We start from the raw sequence: 26,661 nt of genomic DNA, 5'->3' as shown, positions 1-26,661 counted from the left end.
AGTTACGCCCTCTATATGAGACGTTTAAAGCAATCGCATTTAATTTTATTTAAAATAATAACTTTCAAAAACAAAAGTCAGAAATCCCAAAATAGAAACACTGTTGTGATCGTAACCACAAGCCAACAGTATTTAAACAGTTATAAAAGTTTTAAATGCGAAAGTAAATAATGTTCTTTAAAATCAAATGTTGACTCCACGGCCAGTCATGCAGCAAACACAGCGAAAACATACCTCTTAAGGACATGAGAATAACCACACGCAAAAACTGGTCAACAAATAATGTTGGTGAATTTACAGGTTTAAAGTAACGTAACAATGTTTGAAAAACAGTTATCAGAAAATAGTTTAATTTCATTGACCACAAGATTCTATCGCAAACATAAATCGAGCACCTGAATACTAGCAAAGACCAGAGTATAGCCACTATACCCACCTTACCTCGTAAAATGTTATACATTGTTCAGATGTATTAAATGTTCAAAGTAAATGCACCACTGCTTTTATAGTGGGTGAGGTTGTCAACCTAACTGATCCGTCCATCTAAATTGTGCCTACCAATGGTATTAAAAGTATTCAAGCTAGAGGCTTTTTGAACAAACTCAATATGCATATGTGTAGTACTCATGTCAATATAAAGCATTTGAAAATGTAAATATAACATTGTGTATTCTCATCCCTGAAAACATGTAAAAAGCGGGACTGTAGACTCACCTTTGAATAAGCTCGGAATGAAAGACAAATGACTTGTACGGTTTAGACCCGAGTAGTGTAACCTAAGTATACGTATGTAGGTTGGTCAATATATGTATCTTATATAAGTGTGGTTTCATTGTGTAAGTTGTCTTATTGCTCGACTCGACGCGATTTAAAGTAAAAGTCAACTATATCATGCAAGTCAAACAAAGTCAAACCGAAAGTCAAACTTGGTCAAATTAGTCAACTAAAGTCAACATTAGTAGGTTCATGTCAAATATTGGTCAACATGTCAAGCCTAAGTCATACAATACGTTTTAGGTCATGAATAATCATTCTCACAATTTCAGTTTATCGTCATGCACCAAATTTACGAACACGTAGCACACTTAGCACAATATCTCATAGTACAAAATTCAAGTAAATATGACAAACTCCAGATCATAATTAGACTCAAAATAGATTCCAAAAACTCCGGCCAGGGACTCATACGACAGTTAAAAGTTAGGAATCAGAAGGAATACATTTGGGGTTTGCCAGATCAGTTTCTGACCGCGCACTGATTTCATTTCGGCTATAACCGGAGTTAGAAACATGAAATTGATACAAGACCAGTGGCCATAGTTCAAGGAAAAATCAAGGTAACACATAACAAAAATCTAGCCACTTTTGTTTAGCCAATTTGTACAGTTTATTCGTGCAAGTTGATCATTCAGTTTTCAGCTCAAATCAGAATTCACATAAAGTATGGCTCTATTGTGCCCAATGCATAAGGTTTCAGAGATTGACATAAACTAACAATAAGTCACATATCATGTTAAGTTTCATTTTACAGAAGCATACATTCTCAATCAATATACAAAATTCACAAAGTACAAAACCGTTTTAAATTACAGATTCGATTCCCATTTCGTTAGTCACATTCGCATACGATTATCCGAAGATCTAGATACAATTAGCCTATGATATCTACATGAAAGATGAATTACTTTTTGTCTAATTTTCAAATATGCAAAGATTCAATCACAGAATTTAACACATTTTATCATACAAGGTTATTTTCATGCAAGTGCTGTATAAAACTTCATTTACACTAATTCTAGCATATCTCGGGCTATACATAAGCAAACGACATGATATCCTAGTCTAACTTGAGTGTTTTTAAATTATATTTCTAGTGGTATAAGTCTCACATGCCAATTCGTTTTTTATCAATACCAGATAACAATAACACAACGATAATTCAAATCGACATAACTTAATCATACGGAAACGAAATCAAGCGAATCCAAAGCCTAAACTCAATAATTTTTCGCAAGGAATCTGATTATAACATAATAATTAACATTTGAAAAACTTAATTTTTCTGATCAAACAAATACAAATTCGTTTTTAAACCCTAGCGCATCAAACAATCAAATTAACGATTACAATTAACACGTACGCGTATAGACTTGAGCAATTGACAACATAACTATGAAACTTTATAAAAATAAGATTTTTAAGAATTAGGGTTCATGCAATTATACCTTTTATCGCTAAATTAAATACACCAACGCGTAGAGGAGATCGAGAATTGCAACTTTCGTGTTCAAGGTTTTATCAAAAAATCAAAAATTGATAGTATGGTGGTGGTGATGATGTCGACGGTTCAAGGGGAGGGAGAGGGAGTCGACTGCTTAATTTTCCAGTGAGGGTTTTACCTAAATTGTGTTAATACTTCTATTTATACTAACCATAACTTAAACAATTAACACATAAGCCCCTAAACTTACAAAATTTGAAATATAAGGGGGTAAGGGGGAGGGGTCGGCCGAATGGGGCCCACCATGGGTTCCCGGGTTCTCGTTTTGCAATTCCGTGTATTCGTGGTCCGTTTTAAGTGTCGTTTTGTCGTACCGAAGGCCCGGAACGCTAATCCGATCGTTAAACGCAACCAATCGCTTAATTTATTAAAAACCCAATAAATTAAATATTTTAAAAAGTTAATAATTAATTAAATTAATTATTAAAATAAACCCGAGCGTTTCGCTGCTCAAAAAGCTATTATCAAAATCGTATCGTTTTTATCGTATTTCATTATCCGAAATATTTATATGAATTAATATCAACCCATATCAATTATTGAAACCCTCCAAAGGTCAAGTACGCATTTAATACACGTAAACACATAAAAGTTAAATAATCGCCGTTAAATAAACTAACGGAAGGTTAACGAAAGTAACGGAAAAATCAGGGTTGTTACAAATGCAGCACCCCACGAGAGTCGAACTCCTAACCTCTCGCTAAGAGAGACATGCCACTACCACATTAGCTACAACACAAGGTATTAAATATCTACTTTTTTATTTTATGGTTTTGCTATATGAATTACACTGCATTTGTTTACCTATTATATGTATAGTTCGGCGTTGAATGTTGAACCATCAACATTCAACGTGTTTATTTTTGACATCTAATTGACATATAGCGTTGAATGATTCACCATTCAGTGTTGAACCATTCAGAATTGAAATTCTCTCTTAACCATCAAGCATCTACATCTTATGTAATATTATCTTTAAATTATATCAAGAACGCATATTAAACAACTGTATTATAGTTTTTTATTCATGTTAAGGGTGTCTTTGATGCAACAACTTATGAGAGTTTATGAGAGCTTATATAAGCTTGAACTTATGATTTTAATAAGCTCCAAGTCATAAGTTTCGTTTTGTAGAAATAAAAAGGTATAGCTTATAAAAATCACAAGCCTTTATAAAATAAGCTTCTCATTGTAGCTTATGAAGAAAAAGTAGAGCTTGTGATTTGAAAAATAAGCTCTAGCTACTATACCAAACATTTGTAAAAAAATAATAAATTCTAACTACCAGCTTCAAAATAAGTTTCAGCTCTAGTCCATAAGCACCAGCTACAAGCTTGCTCCAGTTCCAGGTAGTATTATCCAAACACACCCTAGACAAGATAATTTTATGTAATTTTACTTCATTCACATTATTCAAAATAATTATCAAACATTTAATTATCACATGATACAAATCTTTTCACAATTCTTCACCACATAACAAACTCATTTTCCATAACATTGTCCAAGTCAACAAAATTTCTCTCATACTAACTACACATTATCACAACATTACTTAACCGAGTGTTAATATGTACAACACTTTTTTACTTACACAACCAAAATTTTATATTAGACTATTTTGCCCTTCATGTCTTAAATTTTACTCGTATTGTATCACACCTTATTTTATTTTTGAACGACAGTTCGGGATCAACCAGGGGACTAAACCACCCACGTGTACATCTTTCGCAGTTGTATAATCTGCCCTCAACTGCTGTCGAGGAAGAAAACCAGCCCAATCCGAAGGCACGGGCGGTAACCATTTATACTGATTGAAATAAAATAATGAACAAAACTTGGGATTATTGATATTCGCCTAACGACTATGATTGTTAGACCATTTTTAACAATGATGGGCATATTGGCGTGTTGCTGGGTGAGGGTGGGGTGTTTGATGTGCGTGCTAGTAAACTGGTAAATAATGAGGTGGAGTGTTGAGTGGCGTGTTAGGTGATGTGTTAAAATCTGATTGGAAGTTGAGTGAAAAAGAGGATAAAAAATAATTAAAAAGGGAAAAAAATGGTTGCACGCACACTTGCTTCTCCGTGCACCGAGCACGCACGCCGACGAACACACACACCAACACGCCTTGTTAGTGGTGTGCTAGTCGGTTGTTGGGCCAACATACACCAACACGTGTTGTTATGTATGGTGTTATGGATTATAAAAACCTATGTGATTGGTTATATGTAGGTATTGATGATCAGAATTTGTTCTCTAGTCAATCTAGATTGTACAATGGTTCGTTTCATGGCTGAATCTTAGATACTTTTCAAGATTTATTATTTGAATATCTTATTTGTTAATGACTATGATAATATAATGAAGTGTTTTTTTTTTACTTGTATTCATTTTTGTCATTTTATCATTGTTTTAACAGCTCCAGTTAATTTGTCAAACACCTAAATATATCTAAAAAGCTCCAGCTTTCAACTTCCAGCTACCAGTTTTCAGCTTCAGCTTCTAACTTCCAGCTTCAACTACCAGGTAGTTTTGCCAAACATGCTCATTCTATACATATAAGTATATAACTATCCTTATATCTAATTCATAGGAAATGGTCTAATTAGACATATAATGTTTTGATATCCTAGTAACTACTCCGAATTCACTATGGGCATTGATATAATATCCACCGTATCCGCTATACACTTTGATAAATATAAAGTTTGTACAATTCAAGTATTTAATCCAAAAGTGATAAGTGTGACATACTTATCAAATTGAGTGTTTGAAATATATTAAAGTCAAATGACCCGAAATAATAATATAAGTTACACAATTTGACAATGAAAATAATACGAGTTTTGCTGATGTCCAAAAGGATTCTATACTTCAATTTGTCACATAAAAAGACTATGATTAAAAAAACATAAAATTAGGATAATATTGTACAACTCACTAACGATCATTAGTCAAATTCGGTTAAATGTTCACATGTGTTTGGCATGTGAGAGACAAAATTACACGGTTGGTCTTTGAACCTTATCGTTAATCATGTGAAAGCACATGAGAGTAAAATTGTCATTTTAGTATCGTTTTTTAATTTAATTTCATCTTTTTTCAAAAAACTAATTTTTAAAATTTTTTTATTTTAAATTTTTTATTTATCTATTTTATTTTATAATATTTAATTTTATTATTATTTTTATTATTTGAATTATTTCAGGGACCAACTTTGTAACGAAATTGGCAAAATTGTAATACTTGACGAAATTTGACTAACGAATGTTAATAAGTTGGACAATATTACCCCATTTCACACTTTTTGAAATCGTGGTCTTTTTGGTGAAGTATAAAGTCTTTTTCAGGCATTAGCAAAAATCCATATTAGCTTTATTGTTATATTGTGTAATTGTGTAACTTATATTTACTTTTTCGGACTATTTGTCCATATATTAACTACTCTGTATATCAACTATACCTTATTATTATTCTTTCTTAAATCACTAGTATCATGCGAATATTCAGTTACTAATCCTGAGTTTTATTAATATCTAATAATGACAATGATAATAATTGGATAAGTGTTAATATCACCTTTCTTGACGAGGACGTAATCTAAGGAATATACATAGGATGATCCAAAAATTAACCTATAGTTATTATTATTTTTTAATAATTTTCTATTTAATAATTCATCAACTCACATTTGACAACCAAGTAAACGATGTTAAATTCTAGGTTCGTAGATATTATCCAACTGTTAGCTAAGAACTTCTTATTATATTTTTTTTCTTTTTCTTTCTCATAGATAAATGCTTTTAGTAGAGTAAAAATAATGACAATTTACGTAAGCTATATGTTCACGTAAATTTACATAGATAAATAACTCATATTTATTTCCTTTCTATATCTCCTACCTTTCCTCCTTTTATTACAATGTTATAAGTCATTTTGTGAATGCGAATAGAATTTTAAAACAATATTGTGAATTGAAATTGTCATTTCACTTAAATTGTAATAAATATTCACCAAAATCAATTAATTATTGGTTTATGACCACAACAACTTGCATCTCAATAATGTATTCGATGGCGTGTCATTTAGGCCTAACTCGTTTTAACGGCTTATATTGATTCCCCAAATAAGAAAGTGGTCCTGGTACAAAATTGTGAAAAATGAATTGTTCCTACTTCCTGGAGGTGTTCAAAATATTACCCAAATCCGTTACTCGAATCAAAACATCCTATATGAAATTACTAGAAAATTCAGATATATGAATTTAGGGAGTATATTATCTGAAATTCAGATATCCAAATTTTTAGATATACGAAATTTAGATTTCACATACGAATTTTATATATTCTTACTTTTGATTAATCTAAATATCTGATTCAATTAGTGAGCCGACTAATATAGAGCAATCAATTTTAATTTTTATTAATGTTGCTAGGAGGTCGTTCTGGCTAAACCTTCCTAATCATTCGTTATATTTATAGTTAATATTAAAATTCTATAATAATGATGTTATTATTAGGCTAATTCCTTTGTTAAGAAAAAATCAAAAAAGAAAAAAAAAATCTAAGCATGGTGGGTGATGTCATTAATTTAAATAAATTTGAATTAAAATTAAATCTTATTAATTAATTATTACTATTAAATCTTATTAATAATTATTTTAATTATTAAAATTAAATAATTTTGAATTATTTTAATTAATTATTTTGAACTAGTACGAGAAAGTATAAAAGCTAGGCAGAAGAAAACCAATTCTACATTTATATTTTAGTTTACACTTTTAAAATAAAATGATGACAACTAATATTATCTCTTATGATTGAATGTAGATTGTTTAATATGCATTTTAGGTGTTTGATGAAATGTTCAGCTGACGAGTTTCTTAGTCGGACTATGTGGTTCCACGGGACATTAAACTAAATGATTTTCGCATTTACGTTCACTTAATACCTAAAACATATCATTAAACTGTTTCGTTTAAACTAATCCGTGGTTCCACGGGTCATTTCACTTGTTTATAAATATCTATTTCCATGGTAGATCTATCCGAATATCACGTTACAAATATCATTCGCCTATTTTAATTAAGCAGTCACCTGTTTCTCCAAAACACATACTCCGTAATCATATAATATGTTCATGTTCATTTAATTTATTTACGAGTTGTTATAAAATATCTAGATTGTGTTATAAAATATCTAGATTGGATGTTAATTTTATTATTATTATATTTCTTGCATAGTAATATTTTATACTATAAATAGACATGTATGGTAACCATTTAAGGTGCACCATTTCTCTTGAAATATCAATATCAATATTTCTTCTCTCCTTCTTCTCTCTTTTTCTCTCTTTGTTCTTATAACCATTAAAGGTAGTTATAAGCCTACTGAATTATAACACGTTATCAGCACGAAAAGCTTAGTGTAATTAAAAGATATCTCAAACGATCACGAATCACTAATCAAGGTATGAAATTATTAATAATTTTCAGACTCGAATATATCAAATTTTGGACTACTAACATTTATATTTATGTTATTTAAGTTATATATGGTCGGTTATACCACCTGAATTATATTTCTGTAATCTAACTTTTACTAACTTCACTAACATTTATATTTATGTTATTTAAGTTATATATGGTCGATTATACCACCTGAATTATATTTCTGTAATCTAACTTTTACTAACTTCACTAACATTTATATTTATGTTATTTAAGTTATATATGGTCGGTTATACCACCTGAATTATATTTTCTGTAATCTAACTCTTATTAACTTCACTAACATTTATATTTATGTTAATAAGACCTCATGATTGTACGCAACACGTCATTTGACAACACGGTACTTTATGTACGCAACACGTCATTTGACAACACGGTACCATGGGTCGAGATTAATTCCGATCAATACGAATACGACGGGGTCTTTATATGTTATCTAACATTTATGATTACTTATGCAATTAATCATTATTTATTTCATGCATACTAATGTTTATTCTTAAATTTATAATTTTAAAAGTTAAAATAAAAAAATAGTTTGTATTTTTATTAAAAGTAAATCTTAAAAGTTAAAATAAGAAAAAGTAGTTTGTACTTTTATTAAAAGTAAATCTTAAAAGTTAAAATACAAAAAGTAGTTTGTATTTTTATTAAAAGTAAATCTTAAAAGTTAAAATAAGAAAAAGCAGTTTGTATTTTTATTAAAAGTATATCTTAAAAGTTAAAGTAAGAAAAAAAAAGGGATGGTAAAATGGAATAGTTTTTTGTCAAAAATGAAGTATTGAAAATGAAGTGGTCTCCTTCTATAACTAAAAAAAAAAAATATATACTTTTATCAAATGAATTTTTTTGTGGCCGACAATTTCAAACACGAGTCCGTGTTTAGTTTATCAAGAATATCTCTTGCTTTGGTGAAAGGTCACGATCACGATATCAGGTGTTGTGAAAGAATTAAAAAATTGGTCAAGTGGCCTTTTAAAAACTAGAAAAAAAAATTTAAACAAAAAGTTTTTTTTATATATTTTTAATTTACGGGTAACGTAAAAAAAAGGAAGTTTTTAAAAAAAAAAAAAAACAAAGAAAGTGTTTAAATGAGTTTTACAGAAAGGGGGAAAGCAAAGTAAAAAAAAAACTTTTTTCCAAACAAAGGTAAATGAAAGTAGGACTTAATACAAGAAAAAAGTAAACATCTCCTAGACGTGATAAAATCTATCAATGATAAGTATTAGACTTGATGAGCTAAATGTGACAAAAATGTTTCAACATGTCTTATGTTAATTTTCTAAAATAAGTTATTATTATTCCGAGTTTAACACATATACATATGTTAATTAAAAACAACTTTTTTGTTCTTATGTAGTGTTGGGTTGCAATTTTGGTTGTATGCCATAATTCCATCCAGTAGAGTGACAATAGAAAACTTTTGATGATAATCAATAAAAAACTTTTTTCCAAACTTGTCAAATGTTTTGTTAAAAACGTGACCGTTGAAAAAAGGAGGTTGAATAATAAAACTTAAAAAACAAATTATTTTTTTAAGAGTGTGCATCAAAATGGCCCGTTTAATAATGGGGAGTAAAAATATAGTCAAATTGTTTCAACGAACAAGGGTTCAATTGGATGTCTCTTAAAAAAAATCCGCGGGTACGGGTGATGGATCCAATGGATCCGCATCCACGACCCGCGAGTGCTATCCCTAATTGTGACAAGTACAAATCAACTAAAAGTCTAAAAAATAAATGTTCTTATAGGGACCAAATGTTCACAATAATTGCCTAAGCTAGATATGAAACAAATAGTTCATAAAAAAAAAGGTCGTTGTGCGTTTTCGGGATGATAGCCGAAATACACTTACAAAAGTAGGTCAGCCGTCAATTCTTTATGGCCATATCAACGTAGATCAATAAAATCATTTATGGTTTTGATAAAAGATTAATTAAAAATTAATTGTTTTTTGGTCTTGGATTCTCGGTAACAAAAGCAAAGGTTGTTTTTGGTTGCCACAACAAACAAGACAGAGGTTGTTGACTTTTGTTGTTAAACATGGCACAAGTGAACAATAACAATAGATTATTGTTTTTGAAAAGAATAATGATGCGTTAATTTTATTGTATAAAATAAAATTAAAGAAAATGATTTTTATTGATGACTATGAACAAACGCAAACAAAGTGTTTGTGGTATTTGGTGATTAAAAAAAAAAGTGCATCTAAAGCTTCTACTGAAAATAATATGCATCTAAAGCTTCTACTGAAAATTAATGTGCAAGGTACAACGTATAACTATATGGTCAAATTCATTTGAGCCTTCGGAGTCACAAGTATATGATGTATATATATATTACTCAATTAACAAAATAGTAAATCTAAATTAATTCATATGAATAGTAAAACGAAATTAATTAATTTACTATTCACATAAAAAAGCGCATATGATAAAAAGCGCATCGCATATGATAAAAAGCGCATATGATGAAAAGCACAACGCATATGATGAAAATCGCATATGATTAAAAGCGCATATGGTGAAAAACACAGCGCATATGATTAAAAGCGTATATGGTGAAAAGGATATATGATAAAAAAAAAAAACACATATGGTGATTTAAAAAAAAAAAAAAAAAAACACATATGGTGATTAATGGAAAGCACATATGGTGATTAATGAAAAGTATATTGTGAAAAAGAATCACAAATGTTTCTTGAAAGAATTCAAGGTAAGATATATGAACCAATTCATCCATCATGTGAACCATTTTGATATTTCATGGTTCTAATAGACGCATCTAGCGGATGATCTCATATTTGTATGTTATCAAGCCGTAATATGGCATTTGCAAAGTTTCTTGCACAAATTATTAAATTGAGAACACATTATTCTGATTACACCATTAAAAGGATGAGACTTGATAATGCTGGTGAGTTAACATCTCAAGCATTTAATGATCATTATATATCTACAGGGATTGTTGTTGAACATCCAGTTGCTCATGTGCATACACAAAATTGGTTTAGCTGAATCAATAGATAAACGCTTACAGCTAATAACTAGACAATTGATAATGAGTACAAATCTCTCAATATTTATATGTGGACATGTAAATTTACATGCTGCGACATTAATTCGCATTATACCATGTGGAAGTCGTAAATATTTTCACTTAATACTTGATTTTGGCCAAGAGCCAAATATTTTCTACCTTAAAACATTGGTTGTGCAGTGTATGTTCCAATTGTATCACCACAACACAATAAAATGGTTCTTCAAAGAAAGATGATAATATATTTTGGATATAAAACATCTTCAATCATAAGATATATTGAACCCATGATGGGTGATGTTTTTACAGCACGTTTTGCTGATTGTCATTTTAATAAAACATTGTTCCCTAGATTAGGGGGAGAAATAAAAATAAAAAATAAAATGATGCTTCATGATGTGAACATCAATTAAGGTATATTGAACTCGCACAAAAGAATGTGAAACGAAAGTTCAAAAATAATGCATATGCAAGAACTTGCAAATTAATTACTTTATGCATTTACAGATATAAAAAAGTGACTAAATCATATATACCAGCGATAAATGCTCCAGCTCGAACTGAAATTCCAAAAGCTGGAAATAATGTCACTGTTGAGTCTTTGCCACGCATCAAACGTGGAAGATCAATTGGTTCCGAAGATAAAAATCCTCGAAAAAGAAAATCAGCTGATAATGAGGTAAGAGAAAGTGTTCAAGAAGAACCACAAATCAATATTCCTTCTGCAGAGGATATTGATAAATGTAAATACTAAAATTGCGATAAATTATGCAATATTATGGAACCGAAATGAAACTAAAATCTCTATGAGATATTTTCATATAATGTTACAATGACATCATGAATAAAGATGATGATCTGGAACTAAAATCTGTCATTGAATATACAAAATGGACATGATTGAGCTCAATGGAAAGGAGCAATAAGAGCTGAATTAGAATCGCTCGATAAAAGAAAAGTTTTCGGATCAATCGTTATCACTTTTAAAGATGTGAAACGTATGGGATACAAATGAATTTTTATCCGAAAAGAAATGTGCAAATGAAGTTACAAGGCAAAACTAGACTTGTAACTCAATATTTCCCACAAAGACCAGAAATGAATTAGGAGGAAAAATTATCCTCCTGTAATGGATACAATTACTTATTAGATACTTAATCAACCTGGTAGTTATTTAAATGCATCTCATGAATGTTGTTACTACTTATCTGTATGGATCACTTAATAGTGATATATATGAATATACCTAAAGGGTTAAGGTATCATAAGCATCTAATGTAAAACCCAAGGGAATATATTCCATTAAATCACAAAGATTTCTAAGTGGGTTTATACAAACGGGACGTATGTGGTATAACCGATTAAATGACTACTTGATAAAAAAAAAGGGTATAAATATAAACTTATTTTGCACGTATGTTTTATAAAAACAATGTTCGGATATGAGATCGTAGTTGTTTATGTCAATGTTCTTAACATCATATGAACAAATAAAGAGATCTATGAAATCATTCAACTTCTAAAGAATTATTTTGAAATGAAAGATCTTGAAAAAACCAAGTATTACCTTGGATTGCAAATTGAGCATATGCCTAATGGTTTACTTGTACATCAAACAACTTATACCGAAAAGATTTTAAAACATTTTTTTAAAGACAAACTCATTGTTGTTAGATCACTCAATATTGACACTGATCTATTTCATCCCTGCGAAGATCATGAAAATTTTAACAGATTGGAAGTTCTATATTTTAGTGCAATTGAGGTTCTTATGTATCTTATAGATTATACAAGATCTGACATTTCTTTTGCAGTTAATTTGTTGACAAGGTTCAGCTCAGCCCCTACCAAAAGACATTGGAATGGGATCAAACAAATAGTTTGATACCTTCGGGGAACTACTGATTTATAATTATTTTATTCTAACAACTCGAAACAAGATTTGTTTGGTTATACAGATGCAGATTATTTATCAGATCTACATAAAGCTAAATCTCAAACTGGATATGTATTCCTAAATGGAGGCACCGCAATATCATGACGTTCTCAAAACAAACACTTGTTGCAACATCATCAAATCATGCCGAAGTGATTGCATTACATGAAGCTACTCGGGAATGATTTTAGTTAAGATCAATGATACAAATCATTATTGATTCTTGTGGACTAGAACGCTATAAAAGCGTAACAACTATCTATGAAGATAATACAGCTTACATAATACAAATGAAAGAAGAGTATCAAAAATGACAGAACAAAACATAAATGCTGACGAGGCGCTAAAGCTATAAACGGTCTTAACGGTCATAAGTTTGATGGAAAAGAATGGTATATTGGTAAGGCTCAGAAAAAGACTGAAAGGGAATAGGAACTGAAACAACGGTTTGAACAAACCATGAAGGAGACTGTAGACAAATCACGAGGGCCAAACTTGTACATAAAAGATTTAGATGATACAGTTTCAGATGAAAACCTCAGATTTTTCTCATATACTCAAGATATCGTAAAAGACAACCAGATTAAAATGAGATACGTTCAATCAACAACTCTGCTGATCTTTATACCAAAGCACTGCTAACTGCTATTTTCAGAACACACGTTCATAATATTGGCATGAGGCATGTTCAGAAGATGTAACAACTCAGGCGTTGCCTACTTGAGGGGGAGTCAACTTTATGCTGCACTCTTTTTCCCTTAGCTAAAGTTTTATCCCAATGAGTTTTCTTTAGCAAGGTTTTTAACGAGGCAGTACTAGTTATTCTCTAATAAAATTGTCATCCAAGGGGGAGTGTTATAAAATATCTAGATTGTGTTATAAAATATCTAGATTGGATGTTAATTTTATTATTATTATATTTCTTGCATAGTAATATTTTATACTATAAATAGACATGTATGGTAACCATTTAAGGTGCACCATTTCTCTTGAAATATCAATATCAATATTTCTTCTCTCCTTCTTCTCTCTTTTTCTCTCTTTGTTCTTATAACCATTAAAGGTAGTTATAAGCCTACTGAATTATAACACGAGTATTATTTTTGTGGCCTTACACTAAACTATATTAGTCAAACTCTAACAGATCATGATGGCATGATGGTGACAGGTTTACGAGCCCTCGTCTGCATGTGATTGAGATTAAACATATTAATAACCACAAAATTAATCGTGGTTCATAATTTTTAGCTTTATCGTGTCGGAATTTTCTAATTCGTATTTATATGTTAAGTTAAGGGTATATATTTTTTTGTTTTTGACGAACAACAAACATATTTTTATAAACTCAATCAAATAAACAAAGCTTCAAATTAGACGAAGAACGATAAGACATTCAAGCTCAATTAAAAGATTAAAACCTACACAAGTGCTCACAGCTCTATAACCAAAAAACTTAAAAACATGACATCACTGGGGAAGAAAAACATGTTAAAGGTTGGTCAAATATGAGTAGAGTTGTTAATCAAAAGTAAAAGTTAAAGGTATATGATAAATTTGTAAATTACATTAAATTGTAGGTTAAATAACAAATCTAAGGTAAATGGTGAACATCTGGATGCTGGTAATCGGAGGAAGTACAACGGCAACGGCTTTCAAGATCGGTTTATGTGGTCAGATAACTCAAGAATTTCTTCGTTCATGGTGTACAATTTTCCGGAGTCATGGGGCATACCAGATTTTTGGAAATTCTTCAAACCACAAGGAGGATTTAGAGACGTGTATATTGCAAAGAAGAGGCTACAAAACGGCCATAGATTTGCATTCTTGAGATTTGAGGGGATAAATGATGAAACCACCTTCCTGAGAAGATTAAACAATCTTTTCATTGAAGAGTGGCCTTTATACGCCTACAAAGCGAATGAGAGGAAGAAGATAACTGCTGTAAATCAGGAAGAAAGACAGAAACCTAATGGGATGAAAAGTAATGAGGCGAATCTGGATGGTCATAAATCTGTCAGGGTTGAGGGTAACAACGCATATACTGATCACAGGGGTTATAACGAGGTTGTGGGCAATTCCCTCAACAAAGGAAGACAACAATGGGCAAAAAAGAATCAGGCAGAGGAGCTACCTTTCAGACAAAGTTATCCACTCGCCGGAAAAGAAAGAGTTATTACGCTAGCTGAAGATAATCTTAACATGGAATATCTCAAGAAAGCAGTGGTAGGAGAGGTTAAAAGTATTGAAACACTACTCCAACTTCGCACCATATGTGAAGTTGAGGGGATGAGAAACGTGGACATCAAATTTTTGGGAGGATTAGATGTGATGCTGATATGTGACTCGGAGGATATGGCCAATACGATAATCAACAATGAAGATCATAACATTCGAAGATGGGTCAACAATATCAAGATGTGGGGGAAAACGACTAAAAATCCAGGCCGTCTTACTTGGCTTTCAATTTTGGGTGTGCCAGTCTTGAACTGGCAGGAATCAACCTTCAAAGCAATCGCTAATTGGTACGGGAAAATCTTCGAAACAGAAAATTGCTCTCTAAACGGGGATCAAAATCTTACTTGTGGTAGGGTTTTAGTGAAGGTCATGGGTCCAAATCTAATCAAAGAACTAGTTCAAGTCAAAACCAATGAAGGTAGTTTCTATGCCAATGTTTATGAAGATCCAAAGGATATTTTCAACATAGAAAGAGATTCGGATAGCACAAGTGAATGGGAAACAGAAAATTTCTCGGTCAACCGTGATGTTCATGAGGATGATATGGCTCGCCAGGAGGTCCAAGACTCGCCGGAATTCCATTCTTCTCCGGCAAAAGAGAATCATTCTAAGGTAGAAGACCAAGGGTCTAGATGCATGGGGACAAACGTGAGCTTTTCAAAAGTCGAGGATTCATTTAAGAGGGGTATTCATGAGGAGGAGAAAGCATGCGATCAAAACAATCACGAGGCATTGGGTTCTGGAACCGAGGAGACTAGGGCAAAAGATACAGCGACATTTAATAATGGCTTAAGGGGGGATGTCTTTGGGGAACAAGCGGTTCATGTAGATCAGGTTTTAAATGATGATTTTAACCGTGACAAGGTGGATCAAGAAAGGCCCAACCATAAAGTGGATTATTCTAATGGGCCTGTTGGGCCTGATAAAGCGATTCCAGAAAATGAGTATGTTGGGCCTGATAAGATTTTTAAGACACAAAATGAGTCTAAAGCGTTCCCTTCTACTAACAGACCCCATCTACCTGCACTTTCCCTAAATGAATGCATCGATAATTTCTCCCTTGATCCCTCCATCCCGGTACTCAATGTCCCATCAAAAATTGAGAAATCCAGGAAATCCAATCCAAAGAGAACTAAATCGGCTACAGATATTCGAGGTAATTCAATTGATTCGGTGTGGAGGGGGGTTGGGAGTTGGCGTGGATCTTCCAAGTTTCTTCGTCTCAAACGCATTGCTCGCAAAATTCACACGATTCGTAAAGAGAAATTGAGGAAGGCGACTGAGGCGAACTCGAAATTAATTTACAATTCTGTCAATGGGGATGCTCGATCTAAAATTTCAGTAATAAACATGGCGGGATCAGGTCCACCTACGCTAAAGATCAACCCTCTGAAGTAAGTGAGGAAAGCGTAAACCACCGGGAATTCGGGGAACTTTTGGGCATTCGGTATGAAGGTAATGCTTAATGTTGAAGTGTATCTCTATTCGTTTTTCATTGTTAAATATGTTAGTTCTGTCAATTAATATCCGTGGGTTAAAGAGGGATGGGAAGATTGGTTGGTTACGTGATATTTGTGTAGAAACCAAACCGTACATAATAGCGTTACAAGAAACCAAGTGTGATGAGATTAATGAAAAATTCGTTGAGATTTTTTGGGGTTCTTCAAATTTCAAGTTCATCCAAAAGGGGTCGAGTGGTAGATCAGGGGGTATTGCTCTTGTGTGGGATTCTGAAATGTTTCAGGTTAATCAAGCGGTAGAAGGGGATTTTTATCTTGCGGTTAAGGGTAGGTTCAAAGGGCAAGCTAGTGACGTCATTATTGTAAACGTCTATGGTCCTCATGAGGATAACAAAAAGCGTCTATTTTTTGATAGTTTGGAAAAGTTACTCGAATTCGATAATGATGATTGGGTTTTATGCGGTGACTTTAATGAAGTCAGACATGAAGACGAGAGGAGTAATTGTGAATTCATTCGGCGAAGGGCAATTAGATTCAATAGTTTTATTTCAAAGACGTGCCTTATTGAAGTGCCCCTAGTCGGGAAAAGATTTACAAGAATTTGTGATAATGGTATAAAGTTCAGCAAATTGGATCGTTTCTCCGTGTCTTGCTCCTTATTCAGTCGGCTAGATGACCTCTCGGTTTTGGTTTTAGATAGAAAATTATCGGATCACTGCCCCCTGCTTCTTAGATCAAAAACAATCGATTATGGGCCTAAGCCCATAAAAGTTTTCAACAGTTGGTTTAATGTTCCTGGGTCAGAAGAAGTTATTCGACAAGCATGGAATGAGGAGGTTTATTCTAAGAGGCCTGATGTATGTTTCAGATTAAAACTGAAAAGAGTCAAACAGGCTTTAAAAAGCTGGAGCAGAGAAAATTTCGGCAAATTGGATTCAGAGATCGAACAAGCAAAAATTGAAACTTTGGAGTGGGAAAAGGTTGCTGACTCTAGGGAATTAAACGAAGATGAACGTGCTAATTGGCTAGATGTGAGAAGGCGATGGATTGAGAAGGACAAGGTGAAGGTTAGTATGCTTAAACAAAAATCTAGATCAAAGTGGATTAAGGAAGGTGAGGAAAATACCAAATATTTTCACTCTATAATAAAGCGGAGATTAAACAAGAACTCGATCAGAGGGCTCTACATCAACGGGGTTTGGGAAGACAATCCAGCAGTGGTTAAATCCGAGGTTCATAGGTATTTTTCTCAGCTTTTTAAGGAACCTGAAAAGAAGAGGCCGACTTTTCCTGATATTGTTAGCAATAAACTCTCGGATTCTGATGTGAAGTTTTTGGAAAAGAAATTCGATGAACAGGAAGTTTGGAACGCGATTAAGGGTTGTGGTGGGTCGAAGGCTCCAGGACCGGACGGGTTTAATCTGAAATTCTACAAAAGGTTTTGGAGTATTATTAAGGATGATCTGATGGGGGCTATTGACTGGTTCTGGGATAAGGAAGAGATTTCATACGGCTGCAACGCTTCATTCATGACGTTAATCCCTAAGACCAATGACCCGATGGATTTATGTGATTACCGTCCTATTAGTTTAATAAATAGCTATTACAAAATCATAGCGAAAATATTATCTAATAGGGTTCGGGTGATTTTGCATAAAATTATCGGGAAGGAACAAAGTGCTTTTATTGCGGGTCGTTCGATTCTAGATGGTATTCTCATGTTAAATGAGAGTGTCGGGGACTTGAAGAGGGGCAAACGTAAGAGTTTTATTTTTAAGGCTGATTTTGCAAAGGCATTTGATAGTGTAAATTGGGAATTCCTCTCTTTTATGCAAGAGCGGTTGGGATTTGGGAAGAAATGGATAAAATGGATTGAATCGTGTTTCAAAGCGGCTACAATCTCCATTTTAGTTAACGGTTCCCCTACCGAGGAATTCAAACTGGAGCGCGGTATTCGACAAGGTGATCCTCTTTCCCCTTTTCTCTTTATTATTGCAGGCGAAGGGCTTAATCTTTTATATAATGAAGCAATTAGAAAAGGTCTTGTTAGAGGTGTAGAGATAGGAAAAGATAATATACCGTTCTCCCATCTTCAATATGCGGATGACTCCATTTTTATTGGACTCTGGACGAAAAGGAATTTAAATAACGCATTGAAAGTGATTAAATGTTTTGAGGATGTGTCGGGTCTAAAGTTAAATCTTGTCAAAAGCAAATTAATTGGGATTGGTGTAGAAGCTTCGATTGTTGGGGAAATGGCAGCCCGGTTAGGATGTAAATGTGAGAAAACTCCTTTCTCATAACTCGGATTACCGGTTGGGGACAAAATGAGTAATAGAGAAGCTTGGGATCCCGTTACCAAAAAGTTTTGTAAGAGACTTTCGGATTGGAAATCACGAACGACGTCATTCGGGGGTCGCCTGACGCTCATCAAATCGATCCTTAATAGTTTGCCGTTGTACTTCTTCTCCTCCTTCCGAGCTCCATCATGTGTCATTAATTTACTTGAAGGTTTGCGTCGTAACTTCTTTTGGGGCGGGTCGGGTGAGGGATTCAAAATGGCTTGGGTTAATTGGGATTCTATTATGCTTCCTTACGGGGTGGGGGGTCTTAATATCGGATCGCTAAAAGCAAAAAATCTAGCTCTTTTAGGCAAATGGTGGTGGAGGTTTCGTACCGAAGCCGACGCTTTTTGGGTCAAGATTATCAAAAGTATATATGGGCGGGAAGGGGGGTTGGTGAAATGTCCCGTTCTTATTGATTAAAAACGTTCCATATTAATTGATTTCGTTGCGAGGTTTTGACCTCTATATGAGACGTTTTTCAAAGACTGCATTCATTTTAAAACAAACCATAACCTTTATTTCATCAATAAAGGTTTAAAAAGCTTTACGTAGATTATCAAATAATGATAATCTAAAATATCCTGTTTACACACGACCATTACATAATGGTTTACAATACAAATATGTTACAACAAAATAAGTTTCTTGAATGCAGTTTTTACACAATATCATACAAGCATGGACTCCAAATCTCGTCCTTATTTAAGTATGCGACAGCGGAAGCTCTTAATAATCACCTGAGAATAAACATGCTTAAAACGTCAACAAAAATGTTGGTGAGTTATAGGTTTAACCTATATATATCAAATCATAATAATAGACCACAAGATTTCATATTTCAATACACATCCCATACATAGAGATAAAAATCATTCATATGGTGAACACCTGGTAACCGACAATAACAAGATGCATATATAAGAATATCCCCATCATTCCGGGACACCCTTCGGATATGATATAAATTTCGAAGTACTAAAGCATCCGGTACTTTGGATGGGGTTTGTTAGGCCCAATAGATCTATCTTTAGGATTCGCGTCAATTAGGGTGTCTGTTCCCTAATTCTTAGATTACCAGACTTAATAAAAAGGGGCATATTCGATTTCGATAATTCAACCATAGAATGTAGTTTCACGTACTTGTGTCTATTTTGTAAATCATTTATAAAACCTGCATGTATTCTCATCCCAAAAATATTAGATTTTAAAAGTGGGACTATAACTCACTTTCACAGTTTTTTTTACTTCGTCGGGAAGTAAGACTTGGCCACTGGTTGATTCACGAACCTATAACAATATATACATATATATCAAAGTATGTTCAAAATATATTTACAACACTTTTAATATATTTTGATGTTTTAAGTTTATTAAGTCAGCTGTCCTCGTTAGTAACCTACAACTAGTTGTCCACAGTTAGATGTACAGAAATAAATCGATAAATATTATCTTGAATCAATCCACGACCCAGTGTATACGTATCTCAGTATTGATCACAACTCAAACTATATATATTTTGGAATCAACCTCAACCCTGTATAGCTAACTCCAACATTCACATATAGAGTGTCTATGGTTGTTCCGAAATATATATAGATGTGTCGACATGATAGGTCGAAACATTGTATACATGTCTATGGTATCTCAAGATTACATAATATACAATACAAGTTGATTAAGTTATGGTTGGAATAGATTTGTTACCAATTTTCACGTAGCTAAAATGAGAAAATTTATCCAATCTTGTTTTACCCATAACTTCTTCATTTTAAATCCGTTTTGAGTGAATCAAATTGCTATGGTTTCATATTGAACCCTATTTTATGAATCTAAACAGAAAAAGTATAGGTTTATAGTCATAAAAATAAGTTACAAGTCGTTTTTGTAAAGGTAGTCATTTCAGTCGAAAGAACGACGTCTAGATGACCATTTTAGAAAACATACTTCCACTTTGAGTTTAACCATAATTTTTGGATATAGTTTCATGTTCATAATAAAAATCATTTTCTCAGAATAAAAACTTTTAATTCAAAGTTTATCATAGTTTTTAATTAACTAACCCAAAACAGCCCGCGGTGTTACTACGACGGCGTAAATCCGGTTTTACGGTGTTTTTCGTGTTTCCAGGTTTTAAATCATTAAGTTAGCATATCATATAGATATAGAACATGTGTTTAGTTGATTTTAAAAGTCAAGTTAGAAGGATTAACTTTTATTTGCGAACAAGTTTAGAATTAACTAAACTATGTTCTAGTGATTACAAGTTTAAACCTTCGAATAAGATAGCTTTATATGTATGAATCGAATGATGTTATGAACATCATTACTACCTTAAGTTCCTTGGATAAACCTACTGGAAAAGAGAAAAATGGATCTAGCTTCAACGGATCCTTGGATGGCTCGAAGTTCTTGAAGAAGAATCATGACACGAAAACAAGTTCAAGTAAGATCATCACTTGAAATAAGATTGTTATAGTTATAGAAATTGAACCAAAGTTTGAATATGATTATTACCTTGTATTAGAATGATAACCTACTGTAAGAAACAAAGATTTCTTGAGGTTGGATGATCACCTTACAAGATTGGAAGTGAGCTAGCAAACTTGAAAGTATTCTTGATTTTATGAAACTAGAACTTTTGGAATTTATGAAGAACACTTAGAACTTGAAGATAGAACTTGAGAGAGATCAATTAGATGAAGAAAATTGAATAATGAAAGTGTTTGTAGGTGTTTTTGGTCGTTGGTGTATGGATTAGATATAAAGGATATGTAATTTTGTTATCATGTAAATAAGTCATGAATGATTACTCATATTTTTGTAATTTTATGAGATATTTCTTGCTAGTTGCCAAATGATGGTTCCTACATGTGTTAGGTGACTCACATGGGCTGCTAAGAGCTGATCATTGGAGTGTATATACCAATAGTACATACATCTAAAAGCTGTGTATTGTACGAGTACGAATACGGGTGCATACGAGTAGAATTGTTGATGAAACTGAACGAGGATGTAATTGTAAGCATTTTTGTTAAGTAGAAGTATTTTGATAAGTGTCTTGAAGTCTTTCAAAAGTGTATGAATACATATTAAAACACTACATGTATATACATTTTAACTGAGTCGTTAAGTCATCGTTAGTCGTTACATGTAAATGTTGTTTTGAAACCTTTAGGTTAACGATCTTGTTAAATGTTGTTAACCCAATGTTTATAATATCAAAAGAGATTTTAAATTATTATATTATCATGATATTATGATGTACGAATATCTCTTAATATGATATATATACATTAAATGTCGTTACAACGATAATCGTTACATATATGTCTCGTTTCAAAATCATTAAGTTAGTAGTCTTGTTTTTACATATGTAGTTCATTGTTAATATAATTAATGATATGTTTACTTATCATAATATCATGTTAACTATATATATAACCATATATATGTCATCATATAGTTTTTACAAGTTTTAACGTTCGTGAATCACCGGTCAACTTGGGTGGTCAATTGTCTATATGAAACATATTTCAATTAATCAAGTCTTAACAAGTTTGATTGCTTAACATGTTGGAAATATTTAATCATGTAAATATCAATCTCAATTAATATATATAAACATGGAAAAGTTCGGGTCACTACAGTACCTACCCGTTAAATAAATTTCGTCCCGAAATTTTAAGCTGTTGAAGGTGTTGACGAATCTTCTGGAAATAGATGCGGGTATTTCTTCTTCATCCGATCTTCACGCTCCCAGGTGAACTCGGGTCCTCTACGAGCATTCCATCGAACCTTAACAATTGGTATCTTGTTTTGCTTAAGTCTTTTAACCTCACGATCCATTATTTCGACGGGTTCTTCGATGAATTGAAGTTTTTCGTTGATTTGGATTTCATCTAACGGAATAGTGAGATCTTCTTTAGCAAAACATTTCTTCAAATTCGAGACGTGGAAAGTGTTATGTACAGCCGCGAGTTGTTGAGGTAACTCAAGTCGGTAAGCTACTGGTCCGACACGATCAATAATCTTGAATGGTCCAATATACCTTGGATTTAATTTCCCTCGTTTACCAAATTGAACAACGCCTTTCCAAGGTGCAACTTTAAGCATGACCATCTCTCCAATTTCAAATTCTATATCTTTTCTTTTAATGTCAGCGTAGCTCTTTTGTCGACTTTGGGCGGTTTTCAACCGTTGTTGAATTTGGATGATCTTCTCGGTAGTTTCTTGTATAATCTCCGGACCCGTAATCTGTCTATTCCCCACTTCACTCCAACAAATCGGAGACCTGCACTTTCTACCATAAAGTGCTTCAAACGGCGCCATCTCAATGCTTGAATGGTAGCTGTTGTTATAGGAAAATTCTGCTAACGGTAGATGTCGATCCCAACTGTTTCCGAAATCAATAACACATGCTCGTAGCATATCTTCAAGCGTTTGTATCGTCCTTTCGCTCTGCCCATCAGTTTGTGGATGATAGGCAGTACTCATGTCTAGACGAGTTCCTAATGCTTGCTGTAATGTCTGCCAGAATCTTGAAATAAATCTGCCATCCCTATCAGAGATAATAGAGATTGGTATTCCATGTCTGGAGACGACTTCCTTCAAATACAGTCGTGCTAACTTCTCCATCTTGTCATCTTCTCTTATTGGTAGGAAGTGTGCTGATTTGGTGAGACGATCAACTATTACCCAAATAGTATCAAAACCACTTGCAGTCCTTGGCAATTTAGTGATGAAATCCATGGTAATGTTTTCCCATTTCCATTCCGGGATTTCGGGTTGTTGAAGTAGACCTGATGGTTTCTGATGCTCAGCTTTGACCTTAGAACACGTCAAACATTCTCCTACGTATTTAGCAACATCGGATTTCATACCCGGCCACCAAAAATGTTTCTTGAGATCCTTGTACATCTTCCCCGTTCCAGGATGTATTGAGTATCTGGTTTTATGAGCTTCTCTAAGTACCATTTCTCTCATATCTCCAAATTTTGGTACCCAAATCCTTTCAGCCCTATACCGGGTTCCGTCTTCCCGAATATTAAGATGCTTCTCCGATCCTTTGGGTATTTCATCCTTTAAATTTCCCTCTTTTAAAACTCCTTGTTGCGCCTCCTTTATTTGAGTAGTAATGTTATTATGAATCATTATATTCATAGATTTTACTCGAATGGGTTCTCTGTCCTTCCTGCTCAAGGCATCGGCTACCACATTTGCCTTCCCCGGGTGGTAACGAATCTCAAAGTCGTAATCATTCAATAATTCAATCCACCTACGCTGCCTCATATTCAGTTGTTTCTGATTAAATATGTGTTGAAGACTTTTGTGGTCGGTATATATAATACTTTTGACCCCATATAAGTAGTGCCTCCAAGTCTTTAATGCAAAAACAACCGCGCCTAATTCCAAATCATGCGTCGTATAATTTTGTTCGTGAATCTTCAATTGTCTAGACGCATAAGCAATCACCTTCGTTCGTTGCATTAATACACAACCGAGACCTTGCTTTGATGCATCACAATAAATCACAAAATCATCATTCCCTTCAGGCAATGACAATATAGGTGCCGTAGTTAGCTTTTTCTTCAATAACTGAAACGCTTTCTCTTGTTCATCATTCCATTCAAATTTCTTCCCTTTATGCGTTAATGCAGTCAAGGGTTTTGCTATTCTGGAAAAGTCTTGGATGAACCTTCTGTAGTAACCAGCTAGTCCTAAAAACTGGCGTATGTGTTTCGGAGTTTTCGGGGTTTCCCACTTTTCAACAGTTTCTATCTTTGCCGGATCCACCTTAATACCTTCTTTGTTCACTATGTGACCGAGGAATTGAACTTCTTCCAACCAAAATGCACACTTTGAAAACTTAGCGTACAATTCTTCCTTCCTCAATACTTCTAACACCTTTCTCAAATGTTCACCGTGTTCTTGGTCATTCTTTGAGTAAATAAGTATGTCATCAATGAAAACAATGACAAACTTGTCAAGGTATGGTCCACACACTCGGTTCATAAGGTCCATGAACACAGCTGGTGCATTAGTTAAACCAAACGGCATGACCATAAACTCGTAATGACCGTAACGTGTTCTGAAAGCAGTCTTTGGAATATCATCTTCTTTCACCGGCATTTGATGATACCCGGAACGTAAGTCAATCTTCGAATAAACAGACGAGCCTTGTAGTTGATCAAATAAGTCGTCGATTCTCGGTAGTGGGTAGCGGTTCTTGATGGTAAGTTTGTTCAACTCTCGGTAGTCGATACACAACCTGAATGTACCATCTTTCTTCTTGACAAACAAAACAGGAGCTCCCCACAGTGATGTGCTTGGTCGAATGAAACCACGCTCTAAAAGTTCTTGTAATTGGCTTTGCAGTTCTTTCATCTCGCTGGGTGCGAGTCTGTAAGGAGCACGAGCTATTGGTGCAGCTCCTGGTACAAGATCTATTTGAAATTCAACGGATCGATGTGGGGGTAATCCCGGTAATTCTTTCGGAAATACATCGGGAAATTCTTTTGCAACGGGAACATCATTGATGCTCTTTTCTTCAGTTTGTACTTTCTCGACGTGTGCTAGAACAGCATAGCAACCTTTTCTTATTAGTTTTTGTGCCTTCAAATTACTAATAAGATGTAGCTTCGTGTTGCCCTTTTCTCCGTACACCATTAAGGGTTTTCCTTTTTCTCGTATAATGCGAATTGCATTTTTGTAACAAACGATCTCTGCTTTCACTTCTTTCAACCAGTCCATACCGATTATCACATCAAAACTCCCTAACTCTACTGGTATCAAATCAATCTTAAATGTTTCGCTAACCAGTTTAATTTCTCGATTCCGACATATATTATCTGCTGAAATTAATTTACCATTTGCTAATTCGAGTAAAAATTTACTATCCAAAGGCGTCAATGGACAACTTAATTTAGCACAAAAATCTCTACTCATATAGCTTCTATCCGCACCCGAATCAAATAAAACGTAAGCAGATTTATTGTCAATAAGAAACGTACCCGTAACAAGCTCCGGGTCTTCCTGTGCCTCTGCCGCATTAATATTGAAAACTCTTCTGCGGCCTTGTCCATTCGTGTTCTCCTGGTTCGGGCAATTTCTAATAATGTGGCCCGGTTTTCCACATTTATAACAAACTACATTGGCATAACTTGCTCCGACACTACTTGCTCCGCCATTATTCGTTCCGACACCATTTGTTCCTTTCGTTCTATTAACCCCTGGTCCATAGACCTCACACTTCGCCGCGCTATGACCATTTCTTTTACACTTGTTGCAAAATTTGGTGCAGAACCCCGAGTGATTCTTTTCACACCTTTGGCATAGCTGCTTCTGACTGTTGTTGTTGTTGCGGTTATTATTGTTATTAGGATGATTGTTGTAGTTGCTGTTGTTGTTGTTGTTGTTGTTGTTGTTGTTGGGCCGTTTGTTGTAGTTGCGATTGATGTTGCGATTGTTGGGATAATTGTTGCGATTATTGTTGTAATTGTTGTTGTTGTTGTATTGGTGATTCTTATCACCGTTTTCCTCCCACTTTCTTTTGACTTGCTTCACATTGGCCTCTTCAGCAGTCTGTTCTTTAATTCTTTCTTCAATCTGGTTCACTAGTTTGTGAGCCATTCTACATGCCTGTTGTATGGAGGCGGGTTCGTGTGAACTTATATCTTCTTGGATTCTTTCTGGTAATCCTTTCACAAACGCGTCGATCTTCTCTTCCTCATCTTCGAATGCTCCCGGACACAATAGGCACAATTCTGTGAATCGTCTTTCGTACATGGTAATATCAAATCCTTGGGTTCGTAACCCTCTAAGTTCTGTCTTGAGCTTATTGACCTCGGTTC

Source organism: Rutidosis leptorrhynchoides, chromosome 4 (assembly GCF_046630445.1).
Source record: "Rutidosis leptorrhynchoides isolate AG116_Rl617_1_P2 chromosome 4, CSIRO_AGI_Rlap_v1, whole genome shotgun sequence".
NCBI lineage: Eukaryota > Viridiplantae > Streptophyta > Magnoliopsida > Asterales > Asteraceae > Rutidosis > Rutidosis leptorrhynchoides.
The sequence above is the reverse complement of the archived record's forward strand: the minus strand, read 5'-3'. Positions refer to the sequence as shown.